We start from the raw sequence: 27811 nt of genomic DNA on the forward strand, positions 1-27811 counted from the left end.
CACTCTTACTATGTCTCTCCGAAAAGATCGACTGGACAACCCTCCCATCTACTTTCTCAACAATCCTCTCCAAGAAGTTCTGTCGCTCAAGATTTTGGGTCTCACTATCTGCCATGATCTTTCTTGGGAAAACCACATTTCCAAGCTGGCCTCCAAAGCCAGTCGCCGACTGGGCATCCTCCGTCGTGCGAAGTCCTTCCTCGGCACACCTGAGCTCCTCACCACATACAAGGCTTTCATCCGCAGCTCAATGGAATACTGTTCTCCCCTATGGGCCGGTGCTCCTGCCTCACACCTAGCTCGGCTTCACGCTGTTGAAACCAAAGCTTTCAGAATTATTGGAATCTCCCGCGATGAAGCTATCTCTGAGGGCCTTTCACTCACTCACCGCAGGCAGGTAGGTGGTCTTTCTGTCTTCTACCGACTCCTCTCCGGCCTTGCACCCCCAGCTCTCTCTGTGCTCTGTCCCCCAAATATTCCTACAGGTCGCACAAGATCTGCCAGCAACCCTCTGATGGTTAAACTGCCGAAATCTCGGCTCTCCGCTCACCTTCACTCTTTCATTCCTCTTTTCTCCCGCCTCTGGAACAAACTCCCTCACTCCCTTCAATCCCACTCCTCCCTCCAGGTCTTTAAAACAGCTGTTCACCACCATCTCTTATCTTCCCCCATCCAAAACCTTGATCTTTTCTACCCCCGCTAATTCACCCCAGATCCACCTTGTTTGAAATTCCAACTTCTTTCCTGGAAGTCCTGGCAGTGTCCATATGTTTTATACCTCTCCCACTGCCCCCTTCCCACGCCCCCCCCAAAGCCCTCGCCCTCTCTCAGATCTCTCGATGTCTCCATGTCTCTCGGTCCCTGCTCTCAAATGTTGTGTTTGTGTCCTTCCCCCTATCTCCCCATCTTGTCTACCGCTCCCTATGTTATATGTTTTATGTGTCGGTTTGTCTTTCTGTGTGATTAATGTTCGCTCTTTCACGAGCCTCGATATTGTATACAAAAAAAAAAAAAAAAAAAAAAAAAAAAACCACGCTAAGATTTTATGTGGCCTCGCGAAATAATGTTCCTTCATTCACCCTCCTCACTATCTCCTCGTATGTTACTTCTTCAGGCTTGGAAGGTGACACCCTCATCTCCGACCACCATGAGGACGACGCCGACCATCCAGAGGACGGAAGGAGGAGCGACGATGCCGAGAGGATACCCGGAGGAACCTCGGAGAAGGAGCTCCGACGCCGAGAGGATACCCGGAGGAACCTCGGAGGAGGAGCTGCGGCGCAGAGAGCATTCCCGGAGGAACCTCGGAGGAGGAGCTGCGACGCCGAGAGTATACCTGGAGGAACCTCGGAGGAGGAGCTGCGACGCCGAGAGGATACCTGGGTGAACCTCGGGGGAGGAGCTGCGACGCCGAGAGGATACCCGGAGGAACCTCGGAGGAGGAAGACGACGCCGACCATCCAGAGGAGGAAGCTGCCACCGACCACCCTGACCTTCGTGAGGTATGCACTTGTAGCCTGTCCCAGCTGCGACACACACCCACTCACCCGAAACCACGCTAAGATTTTATGTGGCCTGGCGAAATAATGTTGCTTCATTCACCCTCCTCACTATCTCCTCGTATGTTACTTCTTCAGGCTTGGAAGGTGACACCCTCATCTCCGACCACCATGAGGACGACGCCGACCATCCAGAGGACGGAAGGAGGAGCGACGATGCCGAGAGGATACCCGGAGGAACCTCGGAGAAGGAGCTCCGACGCCGAGAGGATACCCGGAGGAACCTCGGAGGAGGAGCTGCGGCGCCGAGAGGATACCTGGGTGAACCTCGGAGGAGGAGCTGCGACGCCGAGAGGATACCCGGAGGAACCTCGGAGGAGGAAGACGACGCCGACCATCCAGAGGAGGAAGCTGCCACCGACCACCCTGACCTTCGTGAGGTATGCACTTGTAGCCTGTCCCAGCTGCGACACGCACCCACTCACCCGAAACCAAGATAAGATTTTATGTGGCCTGGCGAAATAATGTTCCTTCATTCACCCTCCTCACTATCTAATCGTATGTTACTTCTTCAGACTTGGAAGGTGACACCCTCATCTCCGACCACCCTGAGGACGACGCCGACCATCCAGAGGACGGAAGGAGGAGCGACGACGCAGAGAGCATTCCCGGAGGAACCTCGGAGAAGGAGCTACGACGCCGAGAGGATACCTGGAGGAACCTCGGAGAAGGAGCTACGACGCCGAGAGGATACCCGGAGGAACCTCGGAGGAGGAGCTGCGATGCCGAGAGCATTCCCAGAGGAACCTCGGAGGAGGAGCTACGACGCCGAGAGCATTACCGGAGGAACCTCGAAGGAGGAGCTACGACGCCGAGAGCATTCCTGGAGGAACCTCGGAGGTGGAGCTACGACGCCGAGAGGATACCCGGAGGAACCTCGGAGGAGGAGCTGCGACGCCGAGAGAATTCCCCGAGGAACCTCGAAGGAGGAGCTACGACGCCGAGAGCATTCCCGGAGGAACCTCGGAGGTGGAGCTACGATGCCGAGAGGATACCCGGAGGAACCTCGGAGGAGGAGCTACGACGCCGAGAGGATACCCGGAGGAACCTCGGAGGAGGAGCTGCGACGCCGAGAGGATAACCGGAGGAACCTCGGAGGAGGAGCTGCGGCGCCGAGAGAATTCCCCGAGGAACCTCGAAGGAGGAGCTACGACGCCGAGAGCATTCCCGGAGGAACCTCGGAGGTGGAGCTACGATGCCGAGAGGATACCCGGAGGAACCTCGGAGGAGGAGCTACGACGCCGAGAGGATACCCGGAGGAACCTCGGAGGAGGAGCTGCGACGCCGAGAGGATAACCGGAGGAACCTCGGAGGAGGAGCTGCGGCGCCGAGAGGATACCTGGGTGAACCTCGGAGGAGGAGCTGCGACGCCGAGAGTATACCCGGAGGAACCTCGGAGGAGGAGCTGCGATGCCGAGAGGATACCTGGGTGAACCTCGGAGGAGGAGCTGCGACGCCGAGAGTATACCCGGAGGAACCTCGGAGGAGGAGCTGCGACGCCGAGAGGATACCTGGGTGAACCTCGGAGGAGGAGCTGCGACGCCGAGAGGATACCCGGAGGAACCTCGGAGGAGGAAGACGACGCCGACCATCCAGAGGAGGAAGCTGCCACCGACCACCCTGACCTTCGTGAGGTATGCACTTGTAGCCTGTCCCAGCTGCGACACGCACCCACTCACCCGAAACCACGCTAAGATTTTATGTGGCCTGGCGAAATAATGTTCCTTCATTCACCCTCCTCACTATCTCCTCGTATGTTACTTCTTCAGGCTTGGAAGGTGAAACCCTCATCTCCGACCACCATGAGGACGACGCCGACCATCCAGAGGACGGAAGGAGGAGCGACGATGCCGAGAGGATACCCGGAGGAACCTCGGAGAAGGAGCTCCGACGCCGAGAGGATACCCGGAGGAACCTCGGAGGAGGAACTGCGGCGCAGAGAGCATTCCCGGAGTAACCTCGGAGGAGGAGCTGCGACGCCGAGAGTATACCCGGAGGAACCTCGGAGGAGGAGCTGCGACGCCGAGAGGATACCTGGGTTAACCTCGGAGGAGGAGCTGCGACGCCGAGAGGATACCCGGAGGAACCTCGGAGGAGGAAGACGACGCCGACCATCCAGAGGAGGAAGCTGCCACCGACCACCCTGACCTTCGTGAGGTATGCACTTGTAGCCTGTCCCAGCTGCGACACACACCCACTCACCCGAAACTACACTCAGATTTTATGTGGCCTGGCGAAATAATGTTCCTTCATTCACCCTCCTCACTATCTCCTCGTATGTTACTTCTTCAGGCTTGGAAGGTGACACCCTCATCTCCGACCACCATGAGGACGACGCCGACCATCCAGAGGACGGAAGAGGAGCGACGATGCCGAGAGGATACCCGGAGGAACCTCGGAGAAGGAGCTCCGACGCCGAGAGGATACCCGGAGGAACCTCGGAGGAGGAGCTACGACGCCGAGAGGATACCCGTAGGAACCTCGGAGGAGGAGCTGCGACGCCGAGAGCATTCCCGGAGGAACCTCGAAGGAGGAGCTACGACGCCGAGAGCATTCCCGGAGGAACCTCGGAGGTGGAGCTACGATGCCGAGAGGATACCCGGAGGAACCTCGGAGGAGGAGCTACGACGCCGAGAGGATACCCGGAGGAACCTCGGAGGAGGAGCTGCGACGCCGAGAGGATACCCGGAGGAACCTCGGAGGAGGAGCTCCGACGCCGAGAGGATACCCGGAGGAACCTCGGAGGAGGAGCTGCGACGCCGAGAGGATACCCGGAGGAACCTCGGAGGAGGAGCTGCGACGCCGAGAGTATACCCGGAGGAACCTCGGAGGAGGAGCTGCGACGCCGAGAGGATACCTGGGTGAACCTCGGAGGAGGAGCTGCGACGCCGAGAGGATACCCGGAGGAACCTCGGAGGTGGAAGACGACGCCGACCATCCAGAGGAGGAAGCTGCCACCGACCACCCTGACCTTGATGAGGTATGCACTTGTAGCCTGTCCCAGCTGCGACACACACCCACTCACCCGAAACCACGCTAAGATTTTATGTGGCCTAGCGAAATAATGTTCCTTCATTCACCCTCCTCACTATCTCCTCGTATGTTACTTCTTCAGGCTTGGAAGGTGACACCCTCATCTCCGACCACCATGAGGACGACGCCGACCATCCAGAGGACGGAAGGAGGAGCGACGATGCCGAGAGGATACCCGGAGGAACCTCGGAGAAGGAGCTCCGACGCCGAGAGGATACCCGGAGGAACCTCGGAGGAGGAGCTGCGGCGCAGAGAGCATTCCCGGAGGAACCTCGGAGGAGGAGCTGCGACGCCGAGAGTATACCTGGAGGAACCTCGGAGGAGGAGCTGCGACGCCGAGAGGATACCTGGGTGAACCTCGGAGGAGGAGCTGCGACGCCGAGAGGATACCCGGAGGAACCTCGGAGGAGGAAGACGACGCCGACCATCCAGAGGAGGAAGCTGCCACCGACCACCCTGACCTTCGTGAGGTATGCACTTGTAGCCTGTCCCAGCTGCGACACACACCCACTCACCCGAAACCACGCTAAGATTTTATGTGGCCTGGCGAAATAATGTTGCTTCATTCACCCTCCTCACTATCTCCTCGTATGTTACTTCTTCAGGCTTGGAAGGTGACACCCTCATCTCCGACCACCATGAGGACGACGCCGACCATCCAGAGGACGGAAGGAGGAGCGACGATGCCGAGAGGATACCCGGAGGAACCTCGGAGAAGGAGCTCCGACGCCGAGAGGATACCCGGAGGAACCTCGGAGGAGGAGCTGCGGCGCCGAGAGGATACCTGGGTGAACCTCGGAGGAGGAGCTGCGACGCCGAGAGGATACCCGGAGGAACCTCGGAGGAGGAAGACGACGCCGACCATCCAGAGGAGGAAGCTGTCACCGACCACCCTGACCTTCGTGAGGTATGCACTTGTAGCCTGTCCCAGCTGCGACACGCACCCACTCACCCGAAACCAAGATAAGATTTTATGTGGCCTGGCGAAATAATGTTCCTTCATTCACCCTCCTCACTATCTCCTCGTATGTTACTTCTTCAGACTTGGAAGGTGACACCCTCATCTCCGACCACCCTGAGGACGACGCCGACCATCCAGAGGACGGAAGGAGGAGCGACGACGCAGGGAGCATTCCCGGAGGAACCTCGGAGAAGGAGCTACGACGCCGAGAGGATACCTGGAGGAACCTCGGAGAAGGAGCTACGACGCCGAGAGGATACCCGGAGGAACCTCGGAGGAGGAGCTGCGATGCCGAGAGCATTCCCAGAGGAACCTCGGAGGAGGAGCTACGACGCCGAGAGCATTACCGGAGGAACCTCGAAGGAGGAGCTACGACGCCGAGAGCATTCCTGGAGGAACCTCGGAGGTGGAGCTACGACGCCGAGAGGATACCCGGAGGAACCTCGGAGGAGGAGCTGCGACGCCGAGAGAATTCCCCGAGGAACCTCGAAGGAGGAGCTACGACGCCGAGAGCATTCCCGGAGGAACCTCGGAGGTGGAGCTACGATGCCGAGAGGATACCCGGAGGAACCTCGGAGGAGGAGCTACGACGCCGAGAGGATACCCGGAGGAACCTCGGAGGAGGAGCTGCGACGCCGAGAGGATAACCGGAGGAACCTCGGAGGAGGAGCTGCGGCGCCGAGAGGATACCTGGGTGAACCTCGGAGGAGGAGCTGCGACGCCGAGAGTATACCCGGAGGAACCTCGGAGGAGGAGCTGCGACGCCGAGAGGATACCTGGGTGAACCTCGGAGGAGGAGCTGCGACGCCGAGAGTATACCCGGAGGAACCTCGGAGGAGGAGCTGCGACGCCGAGAGGATACCTGGGTGAACCTCGGAGGAGGAGCTGCGACGCCGAGAGGATACCCGGAGGAACCTCGGAGGAGGAAGACGACGCCGACCATCCAGAGGAGGAAGCTGCCACCGACCACCCTGACCTTCGTGAGGTATGCACTTGTAGCCTGTCCCAGCTGCGACACGCACCCACTCACCCGAAACCACGCTAAGATTTTATGTGGCCTGGCGAAATAATGTTCCTTCATTCACCCTCCTCACTATCTCCTCGTATGTTACTTCTTCAGGCTTGGAAGGTGAAACCCTCATCTCCGACCACCATGAGGACGACGCCGACCATCCAGAGGACGGAAGGAGGAGCGACGATGCCGAGAGGATACCCGGAGGAACCTTGGAGAAGGAGCTCCGACGCCGAGAGGATACCCGGAGGAACCTCGGAGGAGGAACTGCGGCGCAGAGAGCATTCCCGGAGTAACCTCGGAGGAGGAGCTGCGACGCCGAGAGTATACCCGGAGGAACCTCGGAGGAGGAGCTGCGACGCCGAGAGGATACCTGGGTGAACCTCGGAGGAGGAGCTGCGACGCCGAGAGGATACCCGGAGGAACCTCGGAGGAGGAAGACGACGCCGACCATCCAGAGGAGGAAGCTGCCACCGACCACCCTGACCTTCGTGAGGTATGCACTTGTAGCCTGTCCCAGCTGCGACACACACCCACTCACCCGAAACCACACTCAGATTTTATGTGGCCTGGCGAAATAATGTTCCTTCATTCACCCTCCTCACTATCTCCTCGTATGTTACTTCTTCAGGCTTGGAAGGTGACACCCTCATCTCCGACCACCATGAGGACGACGCCGACCATCCAGAGGACGGAAGGAGGAGCGACGATGCCGAGAGGATACCCGGAGGAACCTCGGAGAAGGAGCTCCGACGCCGAGAGGATACCCGGAGGAACCTCGGAGGAGGAGCTACGACGCCGAGAGGATACCCGGAGGAACCTCGGAGGAGGAGCTGCGATGCCGAGAGCATTCCCGGAGGAACCTCGAAGGAGGAGCTTCGACGCCGAGAGCATTCCCGGAGGAACCTCGGAGGTGGAGCTACGATGCCGAGAGGATACCCGGAGGAACCTCGGAGGAGGAGCTACGACGCTAAGAGGATACCCGGAGGAACCTCAGAGGAGGAGCTGCGACGCCGAGAGGATACCCGGAGGAACCTTGGAGGAGGAGCTGCGATGCCGAGAGCATTCCCAGAGGAACCTCGGAGGAGGAGCTGCGACGCCGAGAGCATTCCCGGAGGAACCTCGAAGGAGGAGCTACGACGCCGAGCATTCCTGGAGGAACCTCGGAGGTGGAGCTACGATGCCGAGAGGATACCTGGAGGAACCTCGGAGAAGGAGCTACGACGCCGAGAGGATACCCGGAGGAACCTCGGAGGAGGAGCTGCGACGCCGAGAGCATTCCCGGAGGAACCTCGAAGGAGGAGCTACGACGCCGAGAGCATTCCCGGAGGAACCTCGGAGGTGGAGCTACGATGCCGAGAGGATACCCGGAGGAACCTCGGAGGAGGAGCTACGACGCCGAGAGGATACCCGGAGGAACCTCGGAGGAGGAGCTGCGACGCCGAGAGGATACCCGGAGGAACCTCGGAGGAGGAGCTCCGACGCCGAGAGGATACCCGGAGGAACCTCGGAGGAGGAGCTGCGACGCCGAGAGGATACCCGGAGGAACCTCGGAGGAGGAGCTGCGACGCCGAGAGTATACCCGGAGGAACCTCGGAGGAGGAGCTGCGACGCCGAGAGGATACCTGGGTGAACCTCGGAGGAGGAGCTGCGACGCCGAGAGGATACCCGGAGGAACCTCGGAGGTGGAAGACGACGCCGACCATCCAGAGGAGGAAGCTGCCACCGACCACCCTGACCTTCGTGAGGTATGCACTTGTAGCCTGTCCCAGCTGTGACACGCACCCACTCACCCGAAACCAAGATAAGATTTTATGTGGCCTGGCGAAATAATGTTCCTTCATTCACCCTCCTCACTATCTCCTCGTATGTTACTTCTTCAGACTTGGAAGGTGACACCCTCATCTCCGACCACCCTGAGGACGACGCCGACCATCCAGAGGACGGAAGGAGGAGCGACGACGCAGAGAGCATTCCCGGAGGAACCTCGGAGAAGGAGCTACGACGCCGAGAGGATACCTGGAGGAACCTCGGAGAAGGAGCTACGACGCCGAGAGGATACCCGGAGGAACCTCGGAGGAGGAGCTGCGATGCCGAGAGCATTCCCAGAGGAACCTCGGAGGAGGAGCTACGACGCCGAGAGCATTACCGGAGGAACCTCGAAGGAGGAGCTACGACGCCGAGAGCATTCCTGGAGGAACCTCGGAGGTGGAGCTACGACGCCGAGAGGATACCCGGAGGAACCTCGGAGGAGGAGCTGCGACGCCGAGAGAATTCCCCGAGGAACCTCGAAGGAGGAGCTACGACGCCGAGAGCATTCCCGGAGGAACCTCGGAGGTGGAGCTACGATGCCGAGAGGATACCCGGAGGAACCTCGGAGGAGGAGCTACGACGCCGAGAGGATACCCGGAGGAACCTCGGAGGAGGAGCTGCGACGCCGAGAGGATAACCGGAGGAACCTCGGAGGAGGAGCTCCGACGCCGAGAGGATAACCGGAGGAACCTCGGAGGAGGAGCTCCGACGCCGAGAGGATACCCGGAGGAACCTCGGAGGAGGAGCTGCGACGCCGAGAGGATACCCGGAGGAACCTCGGAGGAGGAGCTGCGACGCCGAGAGGATACCTGGGTGAACCTCGGAGGAGGAGCTGCGATGCCGAGAGGATACCCCGAGGAACCTCGGAGGAGGAAGACGACGCCGACCATCCAGAGGAGGAAGCTGCCACCGACCACCCTGACCTTCGTGAGGTATGCACTTGTAGCCTGTCCCAGCTGCGACACACACCCACTCACCCGAAACCACGCTAAGATTTTATGTGGCCTGGCGAAATAATGTTCCTTCATTCACCCTCCTCACTATCTCCTCGTATGTTACTTCTTCAGGCTTGGAAGGTGACACCCTCATCTCCGACCACCATGAGGACGACGCCGACCATCCAGAGGACGGAAGGAGGAGCGACGATGCCGAGAGGATACCCGGAGGAACCTCGGAGAAGGAGCTCCGACGCCGAGAGGATACCGGGAGGAACCTCGGAGGAGGAGCTGCGGCGCAGAGAGCATTCCCGGAGGAACCTCGGAGGAGGAGCTGCGACGCCGAGAGGATACCTGGGTGAACCTTGGAGGAGGAGCTGCGACGCCGAGAGGATACCTGGGTGAACCTTGGAGGAGGAGCTGCGACACACACACACTCACCCGAAACCACGCTAAGATTTAATGTGGCCTGGCGAAATAATGTTCCTTCATTCACCCTCCTCACTATCTCCTCGTATGTTACTTCTTCAGGCTTGGAAGGTGACACCCTCATCTCCGACCACCATGAGGACGACGCCGACCATCCAGAGGACGGAAGGAGGAGCGACGATGCCGAGAGGATACCCGGAGGAACCTCGGAGAAGGAGCTCCGACGCCGAGAGGATACCCGGAGGAACCTCGGAGGAGGAGCTGCGGCGCAGAGAGCATTCCCGGAGGAGCCTCGTAGGAGGAAGATGACGCCGACCATCCAGAGGACGGAAGGAGGAGCGACGATGCCAAGAGGATACCCGGAGGAACCTCGGAGAAGGAGCTCCGACGCCGAGAGGATACCCGGAGGAACCTCGGAGGAGGAGCTACGACGCCGAGAGCATTCCCGGAGGAGCCTCGGAGGAGGAAGACGACGCCGACCATCCAGAGAACGGAAGGAGGAGCGACGATGCCAAGAGGATACCCGGAGGAACCTCGGAGAAGGAGCTCCGACGCCGAGAGGATACCCGGAGGAACCTCGGAGGAGGAGCTGCGGCGCAGAGAGCATTCCCGGAGGAACCTCGGAGGAGGAGCTGCGACGCCGAGAGTATACCCGGAGGAACCTCGGAGGAGGAGCTGCGACGCCGAGAGGATACCTGGGTGAACCTCGGAGGAGGAGCTGCGACGCCGAGAGGATACCCGGAGGGAACCTCGGAGGAGGAAGACGACGCCGACCATCCAGAGGAGGAAGCTGCCACCGACCACCCTGACCTTCGTGAGGTATGCACTTGTAGCCTGTCCCAGCTGCGACACACACCCACTCACCCGAAACCACGCTAAGATTTTATGTGGCCTGGCGAAATAATGTTCCTTCATTCACCCTCCTCACTATCTCCTCGTATGTTACTTCTTCAGGCTTGGAAGGTGACACCCTCATCTCCGACCACCATGAGGACGACGCCGACCATCCAGAGGACGGAAGGAGGAGCGACGATGCCGAGAGGATACCCGGAGGAACCTCGGAGAAGGAGCTCCGACGCCGAGAGGATACCCGGAGGAACCTCGGAGGAGGAGCTGCGGCGCAGAGAGCATTCCCGGAGGAACCTCGGAGGAGGAGCTACGACGCCGAGAGCATTCCCGGAGGAGCCTCGGAGGAGGAAGACGACGCCGACCATCCAGAGGGGGAAGCTGCCACCGACCACCCTGACCTTCGTGAGGTATGCACTTGTAGCCTGTCCCAGCTGCGACACACACCCACTCACCCGAAACCACGCTAAGATTTTATGTGGCCTGGCGAAATAATGTTCCTTCATTCACCCTCCTCACTATCTCCTCGTATGTTACTTCTTCAGGCTTGGAAGGTGACACCCTCATCTCCGACCACCCTGAGGACGACGCCGACCATCCAGAGGACGGAAGGAGGAGCGACGACGCAGAGAGCATTCCCGGAGGAACCTCGGAGGTGGAGCTACGACGCCGAGAGGATACTCGGAGGAACCTCGGAGGAGGAGCTCCGACGCCGAGAGGATACCCGGAGGAACCTCGGAGGAGGAGCTGTGACGCCGAGAGCATTCCCGGAGGAACCTCGAAGGAGGAGCTACGACGCCGAGAGCATTCCCGGAGGAACCTCGGAGGTGGAGCTACGATGCCGAGAGGATACCCGGAGGAACCTCGGAGGAGGAGCTACGACGCCGAGAGGATACCCGGAGGAACCTCGGAGGAGGAGCTGCGACGCCGAGAGGATACCCGGAGGAACCTCGGAGGAGGAGCTGCGATGCCGAGAGCATTCCCAGAGGAACCTCGGAGGAGGAGCTGCGACGCCGAGAGCATTCCCGGAGGAACCTCGAAGGAGGAGCTACGACGCCGAGAGCATTCCCGGAGGAACCTCGGAGGTGGAGCTACGATGCCGAGAGGATACCCGGAGGAACCTCGGAGGAGGAGCTACAACGCCGAGAGGATACCCGGAGGAACCTCGGAGGAGGAGCTGCGACGCCGAGAGGATACCCGGAGGAACCTCGGAGGAGGAGCTCCGACGCCGAGAGGATACCCGGAGGAACCTCGGAGGAGGAGCTGCGACGCCGAGAGGATACCCGGAGGAACCTCGGAGGAGGAGCTGCGACGCCGAGAGTATACCCGGAGGAACCTCGGAGGAGGAGCTGCGACGCCGAGAGGATACCTGGGTGAACCTCGGAGGAGGAGCTGCGACGCCGAGAGGATACCTGGAGGAACCTCGGAGGAGGAAGACGACGCCGACCATCCAGAGGAGGAAGCTGCCACCGACCACCCTGACCTTCGTGAGGTATGCACTTGAAGCCTGTCCCAGCTGCGACACACACCCACTCATCCGAAACCACGCTAAGATTTTATGTGGCCTGGCGAAATAATGTTCCTTCATTCACCCTCCTCACTATCTCCTCGTATGTTTCTTCTTCAGGCTTGGAAGGTGACACCCTCATCTCCGACCACCATGAGGACGACGCCGACCATCCAGAGGACGGAAGGAGGAGCGACGATGCCGAGAGGATACCCGGAGGAACCTCGGAGAAGGAGCTCCGACGCCGAGAGGATACCCGGAGGAACCTCGGAGGAGGAGCTGCGGCGCAGAGAGCATTCCCGGAGGAACTTCGGAGGAGGAGCTGCGACGCCGAGAGGATACCCGGAGGAACCTAGGAGGAGGAAGACGACGCCGACCATCCAGAGGAGGAAGCTGCCACCGACCACCCTGACCTTCGTGAGGTATGCACTTGTAGCCTGTCCCAGCTGCGACACACACCCACTCACCCGAAACCACGCTAAGATTTTATGTGGCCTGGCGAAATAATGTTCCTTCATTCACCCTCCTCACTATCTCCTCGTATGTTACTTCTTCAGGCTTGGAAGGTGACACCCTCATTTCCGACCACCATGAGGACGACGCCGACCATCCAGAGGACGGAAGGAGGAGCGACGATGCCGAGAGGATACCCGGAGGAACCTCGGAGAAGGAGCTCCGACGCCGAGAGGATACCCGGAGGAACCTCGGAGGAGGAGCTGCGGCGCAGAGAGCATTCCCGGAGGAACCTCGGAGGAGGAGCTGCGACGCCGAGCGTATACCCGGAGGAACCTCGGAGGAGGAGCTGCGACGCCGAGAGGATACCTGGGTGAACCTCGGAGGAGGAGCTGCGACGCCGAGAGGATACCCGGAGGAACCTCGGAGGAGGAAGACGACGCCGACCATCCAGAGGAGGAAGCTGCCACCGACCACCCTGACCTTCGTGAGGTATGCACTTGTAGCCTGTCCCAGCTGCGACACGCACCCACTCACCCGAAACCACGCTAAGATTTTATGTGGCCTGGCGAAATAATGTTCCTTCATTCACCCTCCTCACTATCTCCTCGTATGTTACTTCTTCAGGCTTGGAAGGTGAAACCCTCATCTCCGACCACCATGAGGACGACGCCGACCATCCAGAGGACGGAAGGAGGAGCGACGATGCCGAGAGGATACCTGGAGGAACCTCGGAGAAGGAGCTCCGACGCCGAGAGGATACCCGGAGGAACCTCGGAGGAGGAACTGCGGCGCAGAGAGCATTCCCGGAGTAACCTCGGAGGAGGAGCTGCGACGCCGAGAGTATACCCGGAGGAACCTCGGAGGAGGAGCTGCGACACCGAGAGGATACCTGGGTGAACCTCGGAGGAGGAGCTGCGACGCCGAGAGTATACCCGGAGGAACCTCGGAGGAGGAGCTGCGACGCCGAGAGGATACCTGGGTGAACCTCGGAGGAGGAGCTGCGATGCCGAGAGGATACCTGGAGGAACCTCGGAGGAGGAAGACGACGCCGACCATCCAGAGGAGGAAGCTGCCACCGACCACCCTGACCTTCGTGAGGTGGTATGCACTTGAAGCCTGTCCCAGCTGCGACACACACCCACTCATCCGAAACCACGCTAAGATTTTATGTGGCCTGGCGAAATAATGTTCCTTCATTCACCCTCCTCACTATCTCCTCGTATGTTTCTTCTTCAGGCTTGGAAGGTGACACCCTCATCTCCGACCACCATGAGGACGACGCCGACCATCCAGAGGACGGAAGGAGGAGCGACGATGCCGAGAGGATACCCGGAGGAACCTCGGAGAAGGAGCTCCGACGCCGAGAGGATACCCGGAGGAACCTCGGAGGAGGAGCTGCGGCGCAGAGAGCATTCCCGGAGGAACCTCGGAGGAGGAGCTACGACGCCGAGAGCATTCCCGGAGGAGCCTCGGAGGAGGAAGACGACGCCGACCATCCAGAGGGGGAAGCTGCCACCGACCACCCTGACCTTCGTGAGGTATGCACTTGTAGCCTGTCCCAGCTGCGACACGCACCCACTCACCCGAAACCACGCTAAGATTTTATGTGGCCTGGCGAAATAATGTTCCTTCATTCACCCTCCTCACTATCTCCTCGTATGTTACTTCTTCAGGCTTGGAAGGTGACACCCTCATCTCCGACCACCCTGAGGACGACGCCGACCATCCAGAGGACGGAAGGAGGAGCGACGACGCAGAGAGCATTCCCGGAGGAACCTCAGAGGTGGAGCTACGACGCCGAGAGGATACTCGGAGGAACCTCGGAGGAGGAGCTCCGACGCCGAGAGGATACCCGGAGGAACCTCGGAGGAGGAGCTGCGACGCCGAGAGCATTCCCGGAGGAACCTCGAAGGAGGAGCTACGACGCCGAGAGCATTCCCGGAGGAACCTCGGAGGTGGAGCTACGATGCCGAGAGGATACCCGGAGGAACCTCGGAGGAGGAGCTACGACGCCGAGAGGATACCCGGAGGAACCTCGGAGGAGGAGCTGCGACGCCGAGAGGATACCCGGAGGAACCTCGGAGGAGGAGCTGCGATGCCGAGAGCATTCCCAGAGGAACCTCGGAGGAGGAGCTGCGACGCCGAGAGCATTCCCGGAGGAACCTCGAAGGAGGAGCTACGATGCCGAGAGCATTCCCGGAGGAACCTCGGAGGTGGAGCTACGATGCCGAGAGGATACCCGGAGGAACCTCGGAGGAGGAGCTACAACGCCGAGAGGATACCCGGAGGAACCTCGGAGGAGGAGCTCCGACGCCGAGAGGATACCCGGAGGAACCTCGGAGGAGGAGCTGCGACGCCGAGAGGATACCCGGAGGAACCTCGGAGGAGGAGCTGCGACGCCGAGAGTATACCCGGAGGAACCTCGGAGGAGGAGCTGCGACGCCGAGAGGATACCTGGGTGAACCTCGGAGGAGGAGCTGCGACGCCGAGAGGATACCTGGAGGAACCTCGGAGGAGGAAGACGACGCCGACCATCCAGAGGAGGAAGCTGCCACCGACCACCCTGACCTTCGTGAGGTATGCACTTGAAGCCTGTCCCAGCTGCGACACACACCCACTCATCCGAAACCACGCTAAGATTTTATGTGGCCTGGCGAAATAATGTTCCTTCATTCACCCTCCTCACTATCTCCTCGTATGTTTCTTCTTCAGGCTTCGAAGGTGACACCCTCATCTCCGACCACCATGAGGACGACGCCGACCATCCAGAGGACGGAAGGAGGAGCGACGATGCCGAGAGGATACCCGGAGGAACCTCGGAGAAGGAGCTCCGACGCCGAGAGGATACCCGGAGGAACCTCGGAGGAGGAGCTGCGGCGCAGAGAGCATTCCCGGAGGAACTTCGGAGGAGGAGCTGCGACGCCGAGAGGATACCCGGAGGAACCTAGGAGGAGGAAGACGACGCCGACCATCCAGAGGAGGAAGCTGCCACCGACCACCCTGACCTTCGTGAGGTATGCACTTGTAGCCTGTCCCAGCTGCGACACACACCCACTCACCCGAAACCACGCTAAGATTTTATGTGGCCTGGCGAAATAATGTTCCTTCATTCACCCTCCTCACTATCTCCTCGTATGTTACTTCTTCAGGCTTGGAAGGTGACACCCTCATCTCCGACCACCATGAGGACGACGCCGACCATCCAGAGGACGGAAGGAGGAGCGACGATGCCGAGAGGATACCCGGAGGAACCTCGGAGAAGGAGCTCCGACGCCGAGAGGATACCCGGAGGAACCTCGGAGGAGGAGCTGCGGCGCAGAGAGCATTCCCGGAGGAACCTCGGAGGAGGAGCTGCGACGCCGAGCGTATACCCGGAGGAACCTCGGAGGAGGAGCTGCGACGCCGAGAGGATACCTGGGTGAACCTCGGAGGAGGAGCTGCGACGCCGAGAGGATACCCGGAGGAACCTCGGAGGAGGAAGACGACGCCGACCATCCAGAGGAGGAAGCTGCCACCGACCACCCTGACCTTCGTGAGGTATGCACTTGTAGCCTGTCCCAGCTGCGACACGCACCCACTCACCCGAAACCACGCTAAGATTTTATGTGGCCTGGCGAAATAATGTTCCTTCATTCACCCTCCTCACTATCTCCTCGTATGTTACTTCTTCAGGCTTGGAAGGTGAAACCCTCATCTCCGACCACCATGAGGACGACGCCGACCATCCAGAGGACGGAAGGAGGAGCGACGATGCCGAGAGGATACCCGGAGGAACCTCGGAGAAGGAGCTCCGACGCCGAGAGGATACCCGGAGGAACCTCGGAGGAGGAACTGCGGCGCAGAGAGCATTCCCGGAGTAACCTCGGAGGAGGAGCTGCGACGCCGAGAGTATACCCGGAGGAACCTCGGAGGAGGAGCTGCGACACCGAGAGGATACCTGGGTGAACCTCGGAGGAGGAGCTGCGACGCCGAGAGTATACCCGGAGGAACCTCGGAGGAGGAGCTGCGACGCCGAGAGGATACCTGGGTGAACCTCGGAGGAGGAGCTGCGACGCCGAGAGGATACCTGGAGGAACCTCGGAGGAGGAAGACGACGCCGACCATCCAGAGGAAGCTGCCACCGACCACCCTGACCTTCGTGAGGTGGTATGCACTTGAAGCCTGTCCCAGCTGCGACACACACCCACTCATCCGAAACCACGCTAAGATTTTATGTGGCCTGGCGAAATAATGTTCCTTCATTCACCCTCCTCACTATCTCCTCGTATGTTTCTTCTTCAGGCTTGGAAGGTGACACCCTCATCTCCGACCACCATGAGGACGACGCCGACCATCCAGAGGACGGAAGGAGGAGCGACGATGCCGAGAGGATACCCGGAGGAACCTCGGAGAAGGAGCTCCGACGCCGAGAGGATACCCGGAGGAACCTCGGAGGAGGAGCTGCGGCGCAGAGAGCATTCCCGGAGAAACCTCGGAGGAGGCGCTGCGACGCCGAGAGTATACCCGGAGGAACCTCGGAGGAGGAGCTGCGACGCCGAGAGGATACCTGGGTGAACCTCGGAGGAGGAGCTGCGACGCCGAGAGGATACCCGGAGGAACCTCGGAGGAGGAGCTGCGACGCCGAGAGGATACCTGGGTGAACCTCGGAGGAGGAGCTGCGACGCCGAGAGTATACCCGGAGGAACCTCGGAGGAGGAGCTGCGACGCCGAGAGGATACCTGGGTGAACCTCGGAGGAGGAGCTGCGATGCCGAGAGGATACCCGGAGGAACCTCGGAGGAGGAAGACGACGCCGACCATCCAGAGGAGGAAGCTGCCACCGACCACCCTGACCTTCGTGAGGTATGCACTTGTAGCCTGTCCCAGCTGCGACACACACCCACTCACCCGAAACCACGCTAAGATTTTATGTGGCCTGGCGAAATAATGTTCCTTCATTCACCCTCCTCACTATCTCCTCGTATGTTACTTCTTCAGGCTTGGAAGGTGACACCCTCATCTCCGACCACCATGAGGACGACGCCGACCATCCAGAGGACGGAAGGAGGAGCGACGATGCCGAGAGGATACCCGGAGGAACCTCGGAGAAGGAGCTCCGACGCCGAGAGGATACCGGGAGGAACCTCGGAGGAGGAGCTGCGGCGCAGAGAGCATTCCCGGAGGAACCTCGGAGGAGGAGCTGCGACGCCGAGAGTATACCCGGAGGAACCTCGGAGGAGGAGCTGCGACGCCGAGAGGATACCTGGGTGAACCTCAGAGGAGGAGCTGCGACGCCGAGAGGATACCCGGAGGAACCTCGGAGGAGGAAGACGACGCCGACCATCCAGAGGAGGAAGCTGCCACCGACCACCCTGACCTTCGTGAGGTATGCACTTGTAGCCTGTCCCAGCTGCGACACACACCCACTCACCCGAAACCACGCTAAGATTTTATGTGGCCTGGCGAAATAATGTTCCTTCATTCACCCTCCTCACTATCTCCTCGTATGTTACTTCTTCAGGCTTGGAAGGTGACACCCTCATCTCCGACCACCATGAGGACGACGCCGACCATCCAGAGGACGGAAGGAGGAGCGACGATGCCGAGAGGATACCCGGAGGAACCTCGGAGAAGGAGCTCCGACGCCGAGAGGATACCCGGAGGAACCTCGGAGGAGGAGCTGCGGCGCAGAGAGCATTCCCGGAGAAACCTCGGAGGAGGCGCTGCGACGCCGAGAGTATACCCGGAGGAACCTCGGAGGAGGAGCTGCGACGCCGAGAGGATACCTGGGTGAACCTCGGAGGAGGAGCTGCGACGCCGAGAGGATACCCGGAGGAACCTCGGAGGAGGAGCTGCGACGCCGAGAGGATACCTGGGTGAACCTCGGAGGAGGAGCTGCGACGCCGAGAGTATACCCGGAGGAACCTCGGAGGAGGAGCTGCGACGCCGAGAGGATACCTGGGTGAACCTCGGAGGAGGAGCTGCGATGCCGAGAGGATACCCGGAGGAACCTCGGAGGAGGAAGACGACGCCGACCATCCAGAGGAGGAAGCTGCCACCGACCACCCTGACCTTCGTGAGGTATGCACTTGTAGCCTGTCCCAGCTGCGACACACACCCACTCACCCGAAACCACGCTAAGATTTTATGTGGCCTGGCGAAATAATGTTCCTTCATTCACCCTCCTCACTATCTCCTCGTATGTTACTTCTTCAGGCTTGGAAGGTGACACCCTCATCTCCGACCACCATGAGGACGACGCCGACCATCCAGAGGACGGAAGGAGGAGCGACGATGCCGAGAGGATACCCGGAGGAACCTCGGAGAAGGAGCTCCGACGCCGAGAGGATACCGGGAGGAACCTCGGAGGAGGAGCTGCGGCGCAGAGAGCATTCCCGGAGGAACCTCGGAGGAGGAGCTGCGACGCCGAGAGTATACCCGGAGGAACCTCGGAGGAGGAGCTGCGACGCCGAGAGGATACCTGGGTGAACCTCAGAGGAGGAGCTGCGACGCCGAGAGGATACCCGGAGGAACCTCGGAGGAGGAAGACGACGCCGACCATCCAGAGGAGGAAGCTGCCACCGACCACCCTGACCTTCGTGAGGTATGCACTTGTAGCCTGTCCCAGCTGCGACACACACCCACTCACCCGAAACCACGCTAAGATTTTATGTGGCCTGGCGAAATAATGTTCCTTCATTCACCCTCCTCACTATCTCCTCGTATGTTACTTCTTCAGGCTTGGAAGGTGACACCCTCATCTCCGACCACCATGAGGACGACGCCGACCATCCAGAGGACGGAAGGAGGAGCGACGATGCCGAGAGGATACCCGGAGGAACCTCGGAGAAGGAGCTCCGACGCCGAGAGGATACCCGGAGGAACCTCGGAGGAGGAGCTGCGGCGCAGAGAGCATTCCCGGAGGAACCTCGGAGGAGGAGCTACGACGCCGAGAGCATTCCCGGAGGAGCCTCGGAGGAGGAAGACGACGCCGACCATCCAGAGGGGGAAGCTGCCACCGACCACCCTGACCTTCGTGAGGTATGCACTTGTAGCCTGTCCCAGCTGCGACACGCACCCACTCACCCGAAACCACGCTAAGATTTTATGTGGCCTGGCGAAATAATGTTCCTTCATTCACCCTCCTCACTATCTCCTCGTATGTTACTTCTTCAGGCTTGGAAGGTGACACCCTCATCTCCGACCACCCTGAGGACGACGCCGACCATCCAGAGGATGGAAGGAGGAGCGACGACGCAGAGAGCATTCCCGGAGGAACCTCGGAGGTGGAGCTACGACGCCGAGAGGATACTCGGAGGAACCTCGGAGGAGGAGCTCCGACGCCGAGAGGATACCCGGAGGAACCTCGGAGGAGGAGCTGCGACGCCGAGAGCATTCCCGGAGGAACCTCGAAGGAGGAGCTACGACGCCGAGAGCATTCCCGGAGGAACCTCGGAGGTGGAGCTACGATGCCGAGAGGATACCCGGAGGAACCTCGGAGGAGGAGCTACGACGCCGAGAGGATACCCGGAGGAACCTCGGAGGAGGAGCTGCGACGCCGAGAGGATACCCGGAGGAACCTCGGAGGAGGAGCTGCGATGCCGAGAGCATTCCCAGAGGAACCTCGGAGGAGGAGCTGCGACGCCGAGAGCATTCCCGGAGGAACCTCGAAGGAGGAGCTACGACGCCGAGAGCATTCCTGGAGGAACCTCGGAGGTGGAGCTACGATGCCGAGAGGATACCCGGAGGAACCTCGGAGAAGGAGCTACGACGCCGAGAGGATACCCGGAGGAACCTCGGAGGAGGAGCTGCGACGCCGAGAGCATTCCCGGAGGAACCTCGAAGGAGGAGCTACGACGCCGAGAGCATTCCCGGAGGAACCTCGGAGGTGGAGCTACGATGCCGAGAGGATACCCGGAGGAACCTCGGAGGAGGAGCTACAACGCCGAGAGGATACCCGGAGGAACCTCGGAGGAGGAGCTGCGACGCCGAGAGGATACCCGGAGGAACCTCGGAGGAGGAGCTCCGACGCCGAGAGGATACCCGGAGGAACCTCGGAGGAGGAGCTGCGACGCCGAGAGGATACCCGGAGGAACCTCGGAGGAGGAGCTGCGACGCCGAGAGTATACCCGGAGGAACCTCGGAGGAGGAGCTGCGACGCCGAGAGGATACCTGGGTGAACCTCGGAGGAGGAGCTGCGACGCCGAGAGGATACCTGGAGGAACCTCGGAGGAGGAAGACGACGCCGACCATCCAGAGGAGGAAGCTGCCACCGACCACCCTGACCTTCGTGAGGTATGCACTTGAAGCCTGTCCCAGCTGCGACACACACCCACTCATCCGAAACCACGCTAAGATTTTATGTGGCCTGGCGAAATAATGTTCCTTCATTCACCCTCCTCACTATCTCCTCGTATGTTTCTTCTTCAGGCTTGGAAGGTGACACCCTCATCTCCGACCACCATGAGGACGACGCCGACCATCCAGAGGACGGAAGGAGGAGCGACGATGCCGAGAGGATACCCGGAGGAACCTCGGAGAAGGAGCTCCGACGCCGAGAGGATACCCGGAGGAACCTCGGAGGAGGAGCTGCGGCGCAGAGAGCATTCCCGGAGGAACTTCGGAGGAGGAGCTGCGACGCCGAGAGGATACCCGGAGGAACCTAGGAGGAGGAAGACGACGCCGACCATCCAGAGGAGGAAGCTGCCACCGACCACCCTGACCTTCGTGAGGTATGCACTTGTAGCCTGTCCCAGCTGCGACACACACCCACTCACCCGAAACCACGCTAAGATTTTATGTGGCCTGGCGAAATAATGTTCCTTCATTCACCCTCCTCACTATCTCCTCGTATGTTACTTCTTCAGGCTTGGAAGGTGACACCCTCATCTCCGACCACCATGAGGACGACGCCGACCATCCAGAGGACGGAAGGAGGAGCGACGATGCCGAGAGGATACCCGGAGGAACCTCGGAGAAGGAGCTCCGACGCCGAGAGGATACCCGGAGGAACCTCGGAGGAGGAGCTGCGGCGCAGAGAGCATTCCCGGAGGAACCTCGGAGGAGGAGCTGCGACGCCGAGCGTATACCCGGAGGAACCTCGGAGGAGGAGCTGCGACGCCGAGAGGATACCTGGGTGAACCTCGGAGGAGGAGCTGCGACGCCGAGAGGATACCCGGAGGAACCTCGGAGGAGGAAGACGACGCCGACCATCCAGAGGAGGAAGCTGCCACCGACCACCCTGACCTTCGTGAGGTATGCACTTGTAGCCTGTCCCAGCTGCGACACGCACCCACTCACCCGAAACCACGCTAAGATTTTATGTGGCCTGGCGAAATAATGTTCCTTCATTCACCCTCCTCACTATCTCCTCGTATGTTACTTCTTCAGGCTTGGAAGGTGAAACCCTCATCTCCGACCACCATGAGGACGACGCCGACCATCCAGAGGACGGAAGGAGGAGCGACGATGCCGAGAGGATACCCGGAGGAACCTCGGAGAAGGAGCTCCGACGCCGAGAGGATACCCGGAGGAACCTCGGAGGAGGAACTGCGGCGCAGAGAGCATTCCCGGAGTAACCTCGGAGGAGGAGCTGCGACGCCGAGAGTATACCCGGAGGAACCTCGGAGGAGGAGCTGCGACACCGAGAGGATACCTGGGTGAACCTCGGAGGAGGAGCTGCGACGCCGAGAGTATACCCGGAGGAACCTCGGAGGAGGAGCTGCGACGCCGAGAGGATACCTGGGTGAACCTCGGAGGAGGAGCTGCGACGCCGAGAGGATACCTGGAGGAACCTCGGAGGAGGAAGACGACGCCGACCATCCAGAGGAGGAAGCTGCCACCGACCACCCTGACCTTCGTGAGGTGGTATGCACTTGAAGCCTGTCCCAGCTGCGACACACACCCACTCATCCGAAACCACGCTAAGATTTTATGTGGCCTGGCGAAATAATGTTCCTTCATTCACCCTCCTCACTATCTCCTCGTATGTTTCTTCTTCAGGCTTGGAAGGTGACACCCTCATCTCCGACCACCATGAGGACGACGCCGACCATCCAGAGGACGGAAGGAGGAGCGACGATGCCGAGAGGATACCCGGAGGAACCTCGGAGAAGGAGCTCCGACCCCGAGAGGATACCCGGAGGAACCTCGGAGGAGGAGCTGCGGCGCAGAGAGCATTCCCGGAGAAACCTCGGAGGAGGCGCTGCGACGCTGAGAGTATACCCGGAGGAACCTCGGAGGAGGAGCTGCGACGCCGAGAGGATACCTGGGTGAACCTCGGAGGAGGAGCTGCGACGCCGAGAGGATACCCGGAGGAACCTCGGAGGAGGAGCTGCGACGCCGAGAGGATACCTGGGTGAACCTCGGAGGAGGAGCTGCGACGCCGAGAGTATACCCGGAGGAACCTCGGAGGAGGAGCTGCGACGCCGAGAGGATACCTGGGTGAACCTCGGAGGAGGAGCTGCGATGCCGAGAGGATACCCGGAGGAACCTCGGAGGAGGAAGACGACGCCGACCATCCAGAGGAGGAAGCTGCCACCGACCACCCTGACCTTCGTGAGGTATGCACTTGTAGCCTGTCCCAGCTGCGACACACACCCACTCACCCGAAACCACGCTAAGATTTTATGTGGCCTGGCGAAATAATGTTCCTTCATTCACCCTCCTCACTATCTCCTCGTATGTTACTTCTTCAGGCTTGGAAGGTGACACCCTCATCTCCGACCACCATGAGGACGACGCCGACCATCCAGAGGACGGAAGGAGGAGCGACGATGCCGAGAGGATACCCGGAGGAACCTCGGAGAAGGAGCTCCGACGCCGAGAGGATACCGGGAGGAACCTCGGAGGAGGAGCTGCGGCGCAGAGAGCATTCCCGGAGGAACCTCGGAGGAGGAGCTGCGACGCCGAGAGTATACCCGGAGGAACCTCGGAGGAGGAGCTGCGACGCCGAGAGGATACCTGGGTGAACCTCAGAGGAGGAGCTGCGACGCCGAGAGGATACCCGGAGGAACCTCGGAGGAGGAAGACGACGCCGACCATCCAGAGGAGGAAGCTGCCACCGACCACCCTGACCTTCGTGAGGTATGCACTTGTAGCCTGTCCCAGCTGCGACACACACCCACTCACCCGAAACCACGCTAAGATTTTATGTGGCCTGGCGAAATAATGTTCCTTCATTCACCCTCCTCACTATCTCCTCGTATGTTACTTCTTCAGGCTTGGAAGGTGACACCCTCATCTCCGACCACCATGAGGACGACGCCGACCATCCAGAGGACGGAAGGAGGAGCGACGATGCCGAGAGGATACCCGGAGGAACCTCGGAGAAGGAGCTCCGACGCCGAGAGGATACCCGGAGGAACCTCGGAGGAGGAGCTGCGGCGCAGAGTGCATTCCCGGAGGAGCCTCGGAGGAGGAAGACGACGCCGACCATCCAGAGGACGGAAGGAGGAGCGACGATGCCGAGAGGATACCCGGAGGAACCTCGGAGAAGGAGCTCCGACGCCGAGAGGATACCCGGAGGAACCTCGGAGGAGGAGCTACGACGCCGAGAGCATTCCCGGAGGAGCCTCGGAGGAGGAAGACTACGCCGACCATCCAGAGGGGGAAGCTGCCACCGACCACCCTGACCTTCGTGAGGTATGCACTTGTAGCCTGTCCCAGCTGCGACACACACCCACTCACCCGAAACCACGCTAAGATTTTATGTGGCCTGGCGAAATAATGTTCCTTCATTCACCCTCCTCACTATCTCCTCGTATGTTACTTCTTCAGGCTTGGAAGGTGACACCCTCATCTCCGACCACCATGAGGACGACGCCGACCATCCAGAGGACGGAAGGAGGAGCTCCGATGCCGAGAGGATACCCAGAGGAACCTCGGAGAAGGAGCTCCGACGCCGAGAGGATACCCGGAGGAACCTCGGAGGAGGAGCTGCGGCGCCGAGAGGATACCTGGGTGAACCTCGGAGGAGGAACTGCGACGCCGAGAGGATACCCGGAGGAACCTCGGAGGAGGAAGACGACGCCGACCATCCAGAGGAGGAAGCTGCCACCGACCACCCTGACCTTCGTGAGGTATGCACTTGTAGCCTGTCCCAGCTGCGACACACACCCACTCACCCGAAACCACGCTAAGATTTTATGTGGCCTGGCGAAATAATGTTCCTTCATTCACCCTCCTCACTATCTCCTCGTATGTTACTTCTTCAGGCTTGGAAGGTGACACCCTCATCTCCGACCACCATGAGGACGACGCCGACTATCCAGAGGACGGAAGGAGGAGCGACGATGCCGAGAGGATACCCGGAGGAACCTCGGAGAAGGAGCTCCGACGCCGAGAGGATACCCGGAGGAACCTCGGAGGAGGAGCTGCGGCGCAGAGAGCATTCCGGGAGGAACCTCGGAGGAGGAGCTGCGACGCCGAGAGGATACCTGGGTGAACCTCGGAGGAGGAGCTGCGACGCCGAGAGGATACCCGGAGTAACCTCGGAGGAGGAAGACGACGCCGACCATCCAGAGGAGGAAGCTGCCACCGACCACCCTGACCTTCGTGAGGTATGCACTTGTAGCCTGTCCCAGCTGCGACACACACCCACTCACCCGAAACCACACTAAGATTTTATGTGGCCTGGCGAAATAATGTTCCTTCATTCACCCTCCTCACTATCTCCTCGTATGTTACTTCTTCAGGCTTGGAAGGTGACACCCTCATCTCCGACCACCATGAGGTTGACGCCGACCATCCAGAGGACGGAAGGAGGAGCGACGATGCCGAGAGGATACCCGGAGGAACCTCGGAGAAGGAGCTCCGACGCCGAGAGGATACCCGGAGGAACCTCGGAGGAGGAGCTGCGGCGCAGAGAGCATTCCCGGAGGAACCTCGGAGGAGGAGCTACGACGCCGAGAGCATTCCCGGAGGAGCCTCGGAGGAGGAAGACGACGCCGACCATCCAGAGGGGGAAGCTGCCACCGACCACCCTGACCTTCGTGAGGTATTCACTTGTCGCCTGTCCCAGCTGCGACACGCACCCACTCACCCGAAACCAAGCTAAGATTTTATGTGGCCTGGCGAAATAATGTTCCTTCATTCACCCTCCTCACTATCTCCTCGTATGTTACTTCTTCAGACTTGGAAGGTGACACCCTCATCTCCGACCACCCTGAGGACGACGCCGACCATCCAGAGGACGGAAGGAGGAGCGACGACGCAGAGAGCATTCCCGGAGGAACCTCGGAGAAGGAGCTACGACGCCGAGAGGATACCTGGAGGAACCTCGGAGAAGGAGCTACGACGCCGAGAGGATACCCGGAGGAACCTCGGAGGAGGAGCTGCGATGCCGAGAGCATTCCCAGAGGAACCTCGGAGGAGGAGCTGCGACGCCGAGAGCATTACCGGAGGAACCTCGAAGGAGGAGCTACGACGCCGAGAGCATTCCTGGAGGAACCTCGGAGGTGGAGCTACGATGCCGAGACGATACCTGGAGGAACCTCGGAGAAGGAGCTACGACGCCGAGAGGATACCCGGAGGAACCTCGGAGGAGGAGCTGCGACGCCGAGAGCATTCCCGGAGGAACCTCGAAGGAGGAGCTACGATGCCGAGAGCATTCCCGGAGGAACCTCGGAGATGGAGCTACGATGCCGAGAGGATACCCGGAGGAACCTCGGAGGAGGAGCTACGACGCCGAGAGGATACCCGGAGGAACCTCGGAGGAGGAACTGCAGCGCATAGAGCATTCCCGGAGTAACCTCGGAGGAGGAGCTGCGACGCCGAGAGTATACCCGGAGGAACCTCGGAGGAGGAGCTGCGACGCCGAGAGGATACCTCGGTGAACCTCGGAGGAGGAGCTGCGACGCCGAGAGGATACCCGGAGGAACCTCGGAGGAGGAAGACGACGCCGACCATCCAGAGGAGGAAGCTGCCACCGACCACCCTGACCTTCGTGAGGTATGCACTTGTAGCCTGTCCCAGCTGCACCCGAAACCACACTCAGATTTTATGTGGCCTGGCGAAATAATGTTCCTTCATTCACCCTCCTCACTATCTCCTCGTATGTTACTTCTTCAGGCTTGGAAGGTGACACCCTCATCTCCGACCACCATGAGGACGACGCCGACCATCCAGAGGACGGAAGGAGGAGCGACGATGCCGAGAGGATACCCGGAGGAACCTCGGAGAAGGAGCTCCGACGCCGAGAGGATACCCGGAGGAACCTCGGAGGAGGAGCTACGACGCCGAGAGGATACCCGGAGGAACCTCGGAGGAGGAGCTGCGATGCCGAGAGCATTCCCGGAGGAACCTCGGAGGTGGAGCTACGATGCCGAGAGGATACCCGGAGGAACCTCGGAGGAGGAGCTACGACGCTGAGAGGATACCCGGAGGAACCTCGGAGGAGGAGCTGCGATGCCGAGAGCATTCCCAGAGGAACCTCGGAGGAGGAGCTGCGACGCCGAGAGCATTCCCGGAGGAACCTCGAAGGAGGAGCTACGACGCCGAGCATTCCTGGAGGAACCTCGGAGGTGGAGCTACGATGCCGAGAGGATACCTGGAGGAACCTCGGAGAAGGAGCTACGACGCCGAGAGGATACCCGGAGGAACCTCGGAGGAGGAGCTGCGACGCCGAGAGCATTCCCGGAGGAACCTCGGAGGAGGAGCTCCGACGCCGAGAGGATACCCGGAGGAACCTCGGAGGAGGAGCTGCGACGCCGAGAGGATACCCGGAGGAACCTCGGAGGAGGAGCTGCGACGCCGAGAGTATACCCGGAGGAACCTCGGAGGAGGAGCTGCGACGCCGAGAGGATACCTGGGTGAACCTCGGAGGAGGAGCTGCGACGCCGAGAGGATACCCGGAGGAACCTCGGAGGTGGAAGACGACGCCGACCATCCAGAGGAGGAAGCTGCCACCGACCACCCTGACCTTGATGAGGTATGCACTTGTAGCCTGTCCCAGCTGCGACACACACCCACTCACCCGAAACCACGCTAAGATTTTATGTGGCCTAGCGAAATAATGTTCCTTCATTCACCCTCCTCACTATCTCCTCGTATGTTACTTCTTCAGGCTTGGAAGGTGACACCCTCATCTCCGACCACCATGAGGACGACGCCGACCATCCAGAGGACGGAAGGAGGAGCGACGATGCCGAGAGGATACCCGGAGGAACCTCGGAGAAGGAGCTCCGACGCCGAGAGGATACCCGGAGGAACCTCGGAGGAGGAGCTGCGACGCCGAGAGTATACCTGGAGGAACCTCGGAGGAGGAGCTGCGACGCCGAGAGGA

The sequence above is a fragment of the Myxine glutinosa genome, chromosome 10 (assembly GCF_964187855.1).
Source record: "Myxine glutinosa chromosome 10, kmMyxGlut1.1, whole genome shotgun sequence".
NCBI lineage: Eukaryota > Metazoa > Chordata > Myxini > Myxiniformes > Myxinidae > Myxine > Myxine glutinosa.